This window comes from Rattus norvegicus, chromosome 14 (assembly GCF_036323735.1).
Source record: "Rattus norvegicus strain BN/NHsdMcwi chromosome 14, GRCr8, whole genome shotgun sequence".
Classification (NCBI taxonomy): domain Eukaryota; kingdom Metazoa; phylum Chordata; class Mammalia; order Rodentia; family Muridae; genus Rattus; species Rattus norvegicus.
This window is the reverse complement of record NC_086032.1, coordinates 90001221-90013997: the sequence shown is the minus strand read 5'-3', so window position 1 is coordinate 90013997 and position 12777 is coordinate 90001221. Positions and strand designations below refer to the sequence as shown.

At 38.8% G+C, this 12777-nt stretch overlaps 1 protein-coding gene across 3 annotated transcripts in view; it reads right to left on the bottom strand.

Annotated features, from left to right (window-relative positions):
• Vwc2 (von Willebrand factor C domain containing 2) overlaps nt 1–12777 on the bottom strand; it is a 141190-nt gene that overhangs the window by 24735 nt on the left and 103678 nt on the right. The gene's annotated exons all lie outside the window — the stretch shown is intronic.

The window sequence follows — 12777 nt, the reverse complement described above, 5'->3', positions numbered from 1 at the left end:
ATGTGTATTCAAGTCCAGACTGGCTAAATTATCCTGGATGGGAGGTGTATGCTCATGTATACCCTCCCTACATAAGTTATAAATTGTGTCTTACAAACTAACTCAAAGAAATGCCCCAGGATTTTTTTATTAAAATGACAAGCACATGGGATTATACAAGAATAAGAGCATTAAAGCCAGTTGTTCCACACTCTGGACTTACCTGACACAGAATTTCAATTCCATTTACTCATTGTACTCAATAACATAGAAATCACTTATCAAGATTGTACACAGTGAGTCAAAAAGAAAATAAGCTGAGACCTCTTAAGTCATAAATAGGTCAAAATATAGAAATAAAGTAGAAAATCTGTGGTAGAATGAACTGAAAGGTACTCAGAAGAAAATGTGAGCACAGAGCAAATGTGAGAACAGAGAACATCAGAGACGTGACTACAGTGATAAGAGGGAACGTAATTGTCTAGAGAAGCAGACTGAAGGTTTAAACTTCGGTACCATAGTCTTAGAGGTCAATTAAGCTTTGTCCTTGTGCACAAAGGCATAGGAAAGAATAAGGACAGTTCTAATAAAACTTTATTAACAAAAACTGATTTGATTTGGTTAGGGAGCCACACAGTTGCTTAATCTTAGTCCCATCTTTGGGAAATAAAGGTGTATACAAGAACTAGAGGATAACATGCTACATACCATTTTTAAAAGATTAAAGTTCTTAGAAAAGAGACTACAGTAGGAGGAGTTAGAAAGAAAAGGAAAAACTTAGGATATCACTGTGAACCTGATGAAAAGAACAAAGGTAAACATTATGGACAAACAAAACAGCAAAAAAACATAAATGTTAAACTTCCTCCACAGCACTGAAGAGCAAAAAGAAGGGATCAGCTCCACCCTGGACTTCCAGGAAGAGCAAAATGACTTCTGAGACTGGAAAGAGATTGGTAACAAGAGGGCCAGAATGAGCAAATCGATCTAAAACTAATTGGGATGTGTTAATCATAATAGGATTTGTCATGCCATTTCATACATGTATAAAGTGTACTTCAATGATACTACACTCAAATAGATTCTTTAAAAAGGACGGCCAAAGAAAGAGCTTCAAATCAGCAGTTGATGGGAAATTTCATCTATGGTGTCTTTTGTTTATGGGACTCTTGAGGCAGAAGGGAAAGTGTCCTGAGAGGAGGCTCTAGGGGCATTGCAGGGACTTAGACAGGTGTGCAGGTGTCAGAACTGTTGAGGACAGAAAGCTACAATGACATCTTAAAGGAAAGGAGCTGGTGCCTACGAGGCGTCTCTGGTGGTCCAAAGCATGGATGGTAGGACTGGATCCAAATGGTTGTGACAGGGGAAGTACTGTCTAAATCCTACCACATGTATTGAGCAACTTACAGCATTTACAGCTCAGATTGTGTTTACTCCGAATCTGGGCTACAGTCATAGAAGAGATCACAGAAAAAGACGGCCATGGATGGCTGCATGAAAAAAAAATGACCCACTGGCTATTTCTGAATGCTAGGAAGCAGCCACGCGCCTTGTCTTCCAATACATTCTCTCACGTGACTTTGAGAGCAGGGTAGTGGTAGATGCTGGGAGCGCCGTGTATCCTTTCCATTCCTTGAGGCATCAGTTCTAATTATGGAAGAGACTGACAGTCATGTAGAGTACTCTGCACCCCAAGACTGTCCTCAGGAATGAATGTGGCTAAATGTATTTGAACTATGGAGAACTGTCAGGAGAAATTGGGCAAAGCCGCAATAGTGTGAGCACATCAGAAGGATGGCATGTATAAATTTAGACTTTCGGTTTTAAGTTGTCTTGGCAGGTTGTGTCATCTTCTTCAGACATGAAGGCTGAGCAAATAAGGCACCTCTACAACTGTAATTAAGAGAATCATCTCCAAGCTAATTATGCTGTATTTATTCATACCAAATAAAACTGTGTTGACAGGTAGTGATTGAATACAGACACGGGCTGTCAGAAAAGGGGGTGGGGAGGAAGGAAGCTCTTAAAATAGGATAAATTGTCGACAATTTTGAAAAGCAAGGGGACTGATTTCTGGATCTGTTCCTGGGATGCTCTGGGTTCATACTGAAGCGTCCCTCTAGTTAGCTACTTAACTGAAACTCTAGGTGATGCACGAATCATGTCACACGCCTGTGCCTGAATACCACTTCAGAATCGCGTCTGTGGTTTGAAGGAGTTTCTATGTGCAGTTTATTATTTGCATAGCTGTGAGACAGTTGGTATTTTTGTACTCTATAGTTGTGGAGACAGAGGCTTATAGATGAAGTACTTGCCTGATGTCAGTCACAGAGAGGCCGATAGAAAAACCAAACTCGTGTTGTTTATATGAAAGTCTCATTCGTTTTCCACAAACCTAATGATAAAGGCTCGTGAGGAATATGTCAATATTGTCGAATTGGCATGCAGATGCATTACTACAAGCACCCATCAAACCACAACGTACTATACCTGTGACTTAGAACATACATAACCTTGCTGAATTATTTTTTAAAAGATTTATTTATTATATAGGAGTACACCATAGCTGTCTTCAGACACACCAGAAGAAGACATTTGATCCCATTAGAGATGGTTGTGAGCCACCATGTGGTTGCTTGGAATTGAGTAGTTAGTGCTCTAAACGGCTGAGCCATCTCTCTAGTCCCCCTTGCTGATTCATATGTGGCAGACACACCATCCGTATCAATTCTGCTCTATGAATTTAGTTCTTTTCTTAGGATAAGTTCCTAGAAGTACAGTCTCCAAGCCACAACAAATCCTCAACATCTTCACAACTTGATACAGATTGTCAAGTAGTTTTCGAGAAACATAGATACACGCCCACAGTCAAAAATAAAGTATGCCAGTGAATTACAACGGCATTTTCTTCTGTTCATTCTTTTGGCAATCAACTACTTACTGGACATGAACAATCTAAGGAACAGTGGTGAGAAACAGGCATGTTTCCCTTAGGGATCTTGGCATCTAGTGGGTGAATGAATGCCAAGAATAACAGTTTCAGGGTGAGCCAAATCCTGTGTGTATCGACCATGCTAGAGCACTGCTTTGGCGCTCAATGTACATTAATGTAATTCTCATACAATTCCATTAAGACACTTAAGAGTGAACATCTCTTTGACAAAACTCCAAAATCTGAAACTTTAGTACATCAGCACAACACCAGAAAGAAAATCCCACAGCATAGAATCGTTTTTTTCGTGTGTTGTTTTAAAAACATCAGATGAGATTAGCATTGGGCCATAGACAAGGTTTTAAGATATCCTAGATTTTTGTCAATACTGTTAAATCTGAGAAAGAATAAAGTACAAGTTCTTTGCCTTTGAAGTACTCTGAATGATGGAAACAATCTGCCACCACTCTCGTTGCATAGAGGAAGAGCAGGAGAGACAGTGGGTGAAGTGGCTGGGAAAGGCCACCCAGTAGAGGGGAGGAGCTGTGTTTGTACCTAGCAACACCGACACTTATAATGCTCTGTCACCATCTGAGAACCATGCAAATGACTATTAAGGCACTTTGCAATGGTCACCAGCTCTTCTTGTTCTCCAATTCACATCACCGACCCTGCACTGTAAATACTCTCCATAAAAGTACATTTTCTTTTTTCTTATGATTTTGAAGCTTCTTTTTTACCCAGAGACAGCATCCTAAATGGCTCTCAGGTCTGTCTCCAGACATCCTTACTTATCTGAAAGCCTGTTATAATAATAAATTCAGCTACATCTCTGTAGGGTTTAAATTTGTTTCTTGCAGGAATTATAATTGCAGGGATGCAGGTCTCCTCCAAAAGGACACAGCGAGAGGTAGCTTTGATGTCTCCTGCTCGCTCGTGCTCTGCATGCTGAAGAAAAGAAGGGACAGGGTTTATATTGCAAGTAGGGACAGGATGAAGAAAGGGGATTTGAAATTCTGTGTCTGTTACTTTATAGTGCTTCAGCAAGAGTGTTTCATCTGTGGTCAGTGTTAGCTCACCAGTTGTGTAGCAAATAACCAAGTTCCAGAAAAATAAAAAAGTAACACAACACTCCAATCCCATCACACAGGCATGAGAACTTACTAGTCAGAGAACTTGCTGGTCATAGTTAGGGCACAGGTGCATCTAGTATGTATTTAGTTTCATTTTTCACAAACCTTTATTATGACACAAAGTAAGAACCTCACCTCCCAACCACTGTCCCATGCCTTTCAATTTCAGAAGGAAAATATCTATCCCTGTAGGGCTAGGGAGTCAGGGAGCCATGGGGAGACAGCTAGAGCAGGAGTGGGGCGAAGGTGTGTCCAAACCCTGGAAATATTGCCTTGAGATTGGCAGTAGATTGGCAGTCTACCCCTACTCCAGGCCTGAATGTCCTCTTGTACATGCCCCTGCGTCCCCACCTTTGTCGCACCTGAGGAGGTTGGGTAGCTAGGTTAAACTTCCTCTCTGTAAGGTCATGTCCAGCAGCATCTGGAATTGATCCTTATGCAAATAAGGCCTCCCGAGCAAACACCCTGGTCCCAGACAATGATGTACACTCACCCTGCTAGCCCCTACTCACCCCCTAAAGGTTTGAATAGCCTTTCCCTCATTAAAATGAGCTGTCTCACTGACGCTGCCTCCCCAGAGTCTGTTCTTAGAGCTTTCAGTCTCTTAGCTCCCAGCTATCCTGCTCCATTTGGCCATTCAGGATCCACTGGTGATCTCAGGTAAAGCTGCTAAGAGCAGGGAGGAGGAGCCTAATGGCGCACACACACACACACACACACACACACACACACACACACACACACACACACTATTGCATTGGTTTAATTTGTCTTCTTCCTACATAAAACAGTTTTATCATAATATGTCAACAGGGCCTATAACTAAGTATCCCCACACAAACTCCGGATGAAATGTAATTCTCCTTGTAAAAGTATCAGGAGACGGAAGTATTAACAGGTAAATGGAATGATCACTCACAGTTTAATGGATTAGATGAATAGTGTTCTGTTGGGGTTTCATTATAAAGCTGAGCCTTCTCTGCCTGGCGTCTGCTGTAAGGGACGACTCCTGAACCAGCTGAGAAACCTTCACTGGATACTCAGCTGCTATCTCCCATTCTTTCCTCACCAACAAGAATAATATAACAAACACACATGTTCGAGATTCTGTGCACAAGATCCGTTAGGGAGTCTTTCTTTCATCTACTTGAAATCCGTAATTACTGGAAGCTGTCTGCCTATGCACACTTACCACTTTATATATATATTCCCCAACTTTTGAACAAAGTTACCTTTCGATTCATCCCTAGTAGCTGCATGCCCCACCCACTCTTTCCTCACAGCTCACATATAGCTGTGCAATAGTCTGAGTGTCCCTGTTGCTTCAAAACGACTAAGGTGGAGTTCAAACCCTGAGGTGACTGTATGGAGACATACAACATTTATGGAAGTGATTGCATTATGATGATGGAGTTAGTTATGGGTTTAGTGACTCAATGAATAAGTCTACTGAAGGGCATTCCCCAGTCCACCACAAGGTGGCCAAAAACAGGAAGTAAGCCCTTAGTGGATCTGGAATTGGCCAATGCTTTGGCTTGATCTTGAACTTCCAGCCTCCAAAACTGCTAGAAAGAAATTACTTCTGAGTATAATATACGTCATGATATTTTGTACTGGGAATTCAAGTAAGAGTATCAAACACAAGCTGTGGTCTATTCATTCGTTTATTGATTTATTTGCTTCAAAATAAAGGGTCAGAATAGGCTTCCTTCCATATTGTTTTATCCTTCTCCCACAACTTCTAAAGCTGATCTTTGTTAATTTGTTTTGTGAATTCTTACTGTGTTTGCTCATTTTGTGTGTATTTGTGAAGGGCATTCACATGTGGAAGTCAGAAGACAGCTTAAAGGGGTTAATATTCTCCTCCTACCATGCACACCCCAGGTTTAGAGCGTGGATTATCAGTCTGGGTAGCATATGTCTTTATCCACTGTGCTATACAAACAACCCTTTGGTGTGAATCTTTATAGATATTTCTGCTTCTCTCTCTGTTGTTTCTCCCATGGTGCTTTCTTCTTGATTTATAGCAGTATTTATCTAGATACCAAGTTCTACTATTCATGGTTTTAGTGTGTACTGTTATAGAAATATATTATAAATTTTCCTTAATATTTTTTAGTTCCTTTCTCATATCTTTAAGAAAATTCTAATTTTCTATACGTCATAGATCTTTACGAATTCAATTCTCACAAACTTGATTTACTTATTTTTCACATTAGGATCCCAAATGCCTGGGATTTGTTTTTGCTTACCTGTGATACAGAGAACTAATTAAATTTGTTTCCATATGGAAACCCAAATTTTGTCAGTAACAGTTACTGGATCATATCAACGGGAAGTAGGCTTTCAAGTAGACAACTGCTGAAAGTTCAGTTTTCTTTCATGACAGGGAGTGAGGAGGCAGGAGTTCAGGGCAGTGCCAGTAAGAGTACATCCAGGACCTTGCTCTTTCTGTGCTCTGTCCCATGAGCTCTAGCTCCTGAAGGCCATTTCCAGAGGTGAATACAGTGCTCAATCTTCCCATCAATAAGCCCAGCATGTGTATGTGACATACACTTGCTTTTTACACTTTTTTATGTTTGTATATGATGGGGTTTTTTGTTTTTTGTTTTTTTGTTTTGTTTTTGTTTTGTATTTTTGCTTTTTTTGTTTGTTTTTGTTTTTTGTTTTTTTTTTTTGCTTTGCAATGGAAACAGTGTAAACTAATCTGTTAGGGGCCTTTTGCCATATCATAAACACTTCCGAGGAAATAAAAAAGGTTATACAGTTTAGAATAGTTAAATTTTACAGTTAGAATACAGTTAAATTTTTTTTAATGAGAATATTCAGGTCTACAGAAATTTACAGCATCATTATTTTCTCTTAGGACTAGGTATTTCTAAATATTTAAATTCTTGTCTATTCATATCTATTTGGGTTGAAGGTGATATTACTTTGTTTACTGGAATCTTATAGGAATTTACCTTCTCTTCCAGGGGGTATTCAGGCATTTTTCACGCCGATTCAGTTTGAAAATATAGCTGGGCATAATGCATGGTTTTTGTTGTAGTTCCGGGTAATCAGAATTGATACTGATGGACATTTAAGCTTGAGCCTTCAATCGTGTTTGTTCATTTCTCAAATATTTCTAGTTCCTGTGACTTCAACAATGGCTTTGATGCCATTCCCCATTCAGGCCAATTCTCAAATCCACTCTAATTGTTGCTAGGTAGTGGCTAGGTAATTGGATTTGTGTTTTGATGACAATGTATTTTTTTAAATTGTGGAGGATGCTTTTTGTACCCTACTTGTTCAGACTATAGTTCTGTAAATATGTTGTTTTTTTTTTTCATTTGCTTTGGCTTAGTTTTGAGTCAGTTATTTACCAAGACTCTCTTATCTTCCTTTCCCTTTGTTTCCTTCTGATCCAACCCCCCCACCCCGGTTTGTCTAGTTGTATGTACAATTTCCTACAACTCTGATCATAAAATGCAGGCTATTTTCCTGAGTGCAACATATTTTAAAGAAATTATTGCTTTTATTTTTCTTATCTCACTCAAATTTTCTGCTCATAAAGCAATAGTATCAGTATACATTTTTCTCCCATGTAGTTCCAATCTCAAGTAAAATAGAACAGTATGAACAAAAACATAGAATTTCTTATTTGGTTTTATTTAGTGCTGCTCGAGAGCATCTACTTGTGAGCCACTTGTTGTTCAAAATTCATAGAAATCCCACCAATCCAATTCAATCTAACTAAGTTATCTATTTTCCTGGCCATATATTTGCATATTTTACCCAACTATTCTATTACTAACAAATGTTCATCGCAATTCCACAACTTCATGATAAGAAATGCAATAGCTAAAATAAAAACTAGGTGATATACATTCACATCCTGGCATTTTAATTGCCCTGTAGTTCTAGGATTAAGAGGCAGAAAGGTCCTAAATGAACCCTGGCTTGTGAAGCCAGAGGAATGGTTTAGAGGCTTCAGGAATGCTTTTTGTCCATCCCATGAAAGCCAAAGAAGGGGAAGTCTGATGACGTAACTCTGTCACCAGCCTATGATGACATCCATCACTACCTGATGATGTTGGTCCTTTACCACACAAGGCACACTTTGCAGTTCCTCGCTATTGAGGCTGGAGGTTTCATCATACCCTTGACTCTCATACACAGTTCCTCCAACCCACACACACCCTGAAATTCTTTAAATTTAAATAAAAATAAAAAACCAGTGCTTCTCAAATGATTTCATAAAGTATAAAAGGAAGGAATGATTTCAATGCCCTCCTTTTAGTGGTAACATTACACTGATAGAGAAACCAGATTAAAACATGACCACAAAAAACAGAAGGAAATTACAGACAAATCTCCCTGATAAACACCAACACTGAAATTAAATCCTCACAGATGAAATTCTAGAGCACATCAAAAAGATCATTCATCATGTTCTAGCAAATTCAATGTGTATAATTCAGGAAACAGACTTCACCACAGAGATGGATGCAAACATGGAAAGCATGTTATCAACCCAGTAGAGACAGAAAGGGCCTTTTGAAAACCTAACATGTCTTCATGACAAAAACCTGTCAAGTCTTCATGAGAGAAAATAGGTGGGAAGAGTGCATTCTCAACATGCTCATGGTTGATCATATACAACAAACATACAATCAACATCATGCTAAACAAGGAAAATCTAAACCATCCTTACTAATATCAGAAGCAAGATAAGGGTGTTTGCCTTGCTTGCTTCTATTCAATGTAGTCCTCAACATCTTAGCTAGAGCAAGAAGACAAAAGAAACAAAGCAGATACTAACAGGAACAGCCAAAATATCCTCATTGCAGATCACTACGACTTTATACATAAAAGACTCTTCCAGAGAACTGATAAACACTTTCAACAAAATAGCAGGAGACAGAATTAACATATAAGGAAGCAATAGATTTTGTATATGCCAATGACAGACATATTGAGAAAGGAATCTGAAAAAAACAATCCCATTCACGACACCCTCAAAAAGTACTGCTTTGGAATAAACATAAGGAAGTGGAAGGTGTCTGCTAGGAAACCTTCAAAAACACTGAAGAATGAAATTCAGAGACACGCGAAGATTGAAAGTCTTTCTACATTTACAAGTCAGAAGTATTAGTAGTATGAACACACCGATCCTACCAAACTCAGCCTACAGATTCAGTGCAATCCCAATCAAAATTTCAGTCCCATGCTTCACAGAGCTAGAAAAACAAGAAAACAAAAATTTTAAAATTCACAGGGAAACATGAAATACCCCACATAGCCAAAGCAATCCTGAACAACAAGAATAATACTGGAAGTGTTATTCTACCAGATTTCAAGGTATACTCCAGAGACATAGCAATAACAGTGCTTTCAACAAATAGTGGTGGGAAGGCTGGATATCTACACAGAGAACAAAGTCATCTTTCTCCCGTCGCCTTAGTTTCTTTTCCTATTGTTGTGATACAAAGCAAAACAATACAAAAACTACCTCAGACCAAACCAAACCATAGCAAACCACACCAAACCAAACCAACCACCAACCAACCACACACACACAAAAAAAAAAGAAAGAAAGAAAGAAAGAAAGAAAGAAAGAAAGAAAGAAAGAGAGAGAGAAAAAAACATAGGAAAGGAAGGGTTTATTTTGGGTCATGGTCCAGGTTACTATCTGTGGTAGTGGAGAGATCACAATGGTAAGACCTGAAGAATCTTCTTACCTCATATTCACCGTCAAGAAGCAGCGATGAATGCATGCTGCTGCTCCTTTCACGCAGTCAAGTGTCCCAGCTAGGGAAAGGTACTTCCCATTGTGGGTGGATCTTTCCTCTTGAATTGACATAATTAATATATTCCTCACAGCCACAGCCAGAAGGCTTGCTCCTGTCTTGTTCTAGATACTGTCAATTTGACAACACTGACTATCACGACTATAGAAACCTTTGGCCATTCAAACACATAGCATCAATTTTAATGCCCCAATGTCTTGAAAGTTCCTCTGGCAAATGAATTATTCTATTATCCTTAACTGAAGTATGCCTAGTTTTGTGGACATGGGCATAATAAAACCAGATTTGTGGCAGAATAAATAGCTCCTAGCCAGGTTCCTGATAGAGGCTGTGTTCCCTTCTGAAAACTTGTGAAATAAGCTTCCACTGTTCATGCTTCTCTCAGCAATAGTGTTTTTGTTTTGTTTTGTGGTTTTCTTGTTGTTGGTTTTTTTTTTTGGCTCCCATTAAAATAGTCCATTGAGTTCTCTTTACACCATTCAATGACTTTTCTATTGCCAAGTTCCAAACACTTTTATATTCTTCTCACAAAGCAGTTCCAAAGGCCTAAGAATCACATGGTCAGCTCTGGCTACACTTCTTGTTACTGATCTCTGTCTTGATTTCTTTTTTTTTTTTTTGTTGATGTTGTGGTAAAACGCTTGAACACAAGAACCTTAAGGGAGCAATTATTATTTTGGATCATGGTTCCAGGTTACAGTTTATCATGGTGGCGAGTCACGGTGACAGGAAGCTGAAGGAGTTAGTCAGGTTACATCTGGAATAAGGGAGCTGATGGATGTGCTCTGCTGCTCAGTTACTTCTCTCCTATATAACGTCCAGGATCCAAGCCAGGGAGGGGTGTCACCCACTGCGGGAGGATCTTCCCATCTTGAGAGGTACAATTAAGACAATCCCCCACAGGCATGATCAGAATCCATCTTCTGTTGAGGGAACAACACTAACCATCACACTTACCCTATGCAACGATTAATTCCAAAGACTTCAACATAAAACTTGAAACTCTGAAACTGCTAGAGGAAGGACTAGGAACTACAATATAAGATGAAGATATAAGCAAGGAATTTGGAAATAGGACTGGGTTGCTTAAGAAATAAGGCCAAACGTGGAGAATAGGAATCTGTTAATTTAGTTAAGAGGCAGGCTATATAACATGAGAGAAAAAAACCTTAGCAGCTATATATACATCTGACAAAGGATGGGTTTATACTAAAAAGAACTAAAAATCAAGAAAACAACCCAATTTTTAAAATGAACTGTGGAACTGAAATTTCTCCAAGAAGAAATACAAATGTCTAATAAAGACTTTAAAACGTTTTCAAGACCCTTAGACATCATGAAAATTAAAATTAAAATTACTTCACACAACAGGAATCAGTGTGGCGATTTCTTAAAAGCTAAAAAATATAGCTTCCATATAAAGTAGCAATAACACTTCTGGGCATGAAGCCAAAGGATTTTATAACCTATGACAGAGATACTGCACATCTATGGTTGTTTCTGTCTTCACAATAGATGAGTGGTAGAATCAGTCTAAATGTCCTAAATGTCCATGGGCTGATGAACGGATAATGTTACACACACATGGACAATGGAAATATAACACACACACACACACACACACACCATATGTATGTATGTATATATGTATGTATTATATTTTATTCAACCATATATATGTATGTATATATATATACACCATATGTATGTATATATTGATCATATTCAATTATATATATACATATATATACTTATATACACGCACTTATATGTATATGGATTTTATTCAACCATAAAAAATAAAATTTTCAGTAAAGTGGCTATAACTGTAAAATAGTATAATGAGTATGGTACTATGCCCAGAAAGACAAACCTATATGTTCTCTTTCTTATGGAGATTCTAGCTTTGAATTTTAATATTTTTCTGGTTAGGTTGTAGAAATTGTTATTGAGACCAGCAAGCAAAACAGAGGCACGGATCAGTAGTGAGGCATTAAAAAGGTAAGGGTAAGTAATAAAATTCAGAATATAACAGTAATTGTGGAGAAATATTAGTCATAAAAAATTTAAATGGAGATGGAGGAATAGGGGGTAGGGATGGGGGTACAGGAGAAGGTTTAACAAAAAATTTTAAAAATATAGAAACCTACTATTTTATAAACGAATTTTGGAAGAGCTTGGAACAGAGGTTGGTTCAAGCCATTCCCATAAGCCATAGATTTGTAAGAGAAAAATCACAGTTCCAGGTGCAGATACTACTCCATGGCTTATTTGCAGAGAAGTCCTAAATATTCCCGCCACACTGCACAGCATCTTCATTGCTCTTCGTTACCCAGCAGAGGTTCAAGGTCAGTCTCTGTGGCTGAAGACACCGCATCCTTGGTTGTAGCACATGGAGAGATCAAGTTTGAACTAAGCTAGATATTTTCTGCAGGTTTGCTTTCATAGTGCTGCCATGTGCTCGGCAGTCTACCGGGAGTTAAAAGACACGGTCAATGTTACCCTACTGTGAACCCTACACGCTAGAATACCAATGTGCAATGCAAAATATCCCTGACGCTGGAATACTGGCATGTCTGTTTAGACAGCAACAAACTGCCTTCTGATTGGATTTGGGACCCAGTCCATGGGAGGAGATACAAACCTGAATCTGTAAACCTGGTTACAACCAATGGCCTGAGAAATCCTTAGCCCAGGGTGTGTATGTGTAGCGGGGAGGATTACGATTGTTCTGATAAATGGAAGTGCTGCCAAACTGCCTTCTAAATATTTATGTTTATACATATAGACTAGTGACACTCTGAGCCTAGGACAGAGAGCCTCCTTTATGCGCTTGGCAACAGGAAATCCATACAGAGACTCATTTCTGGTAAAAGCCTGGAGAAAAAGTGAGTGTTGAGACCCGAGACCCAAGTCAGATTTGCAAGACTTAGGAGACATC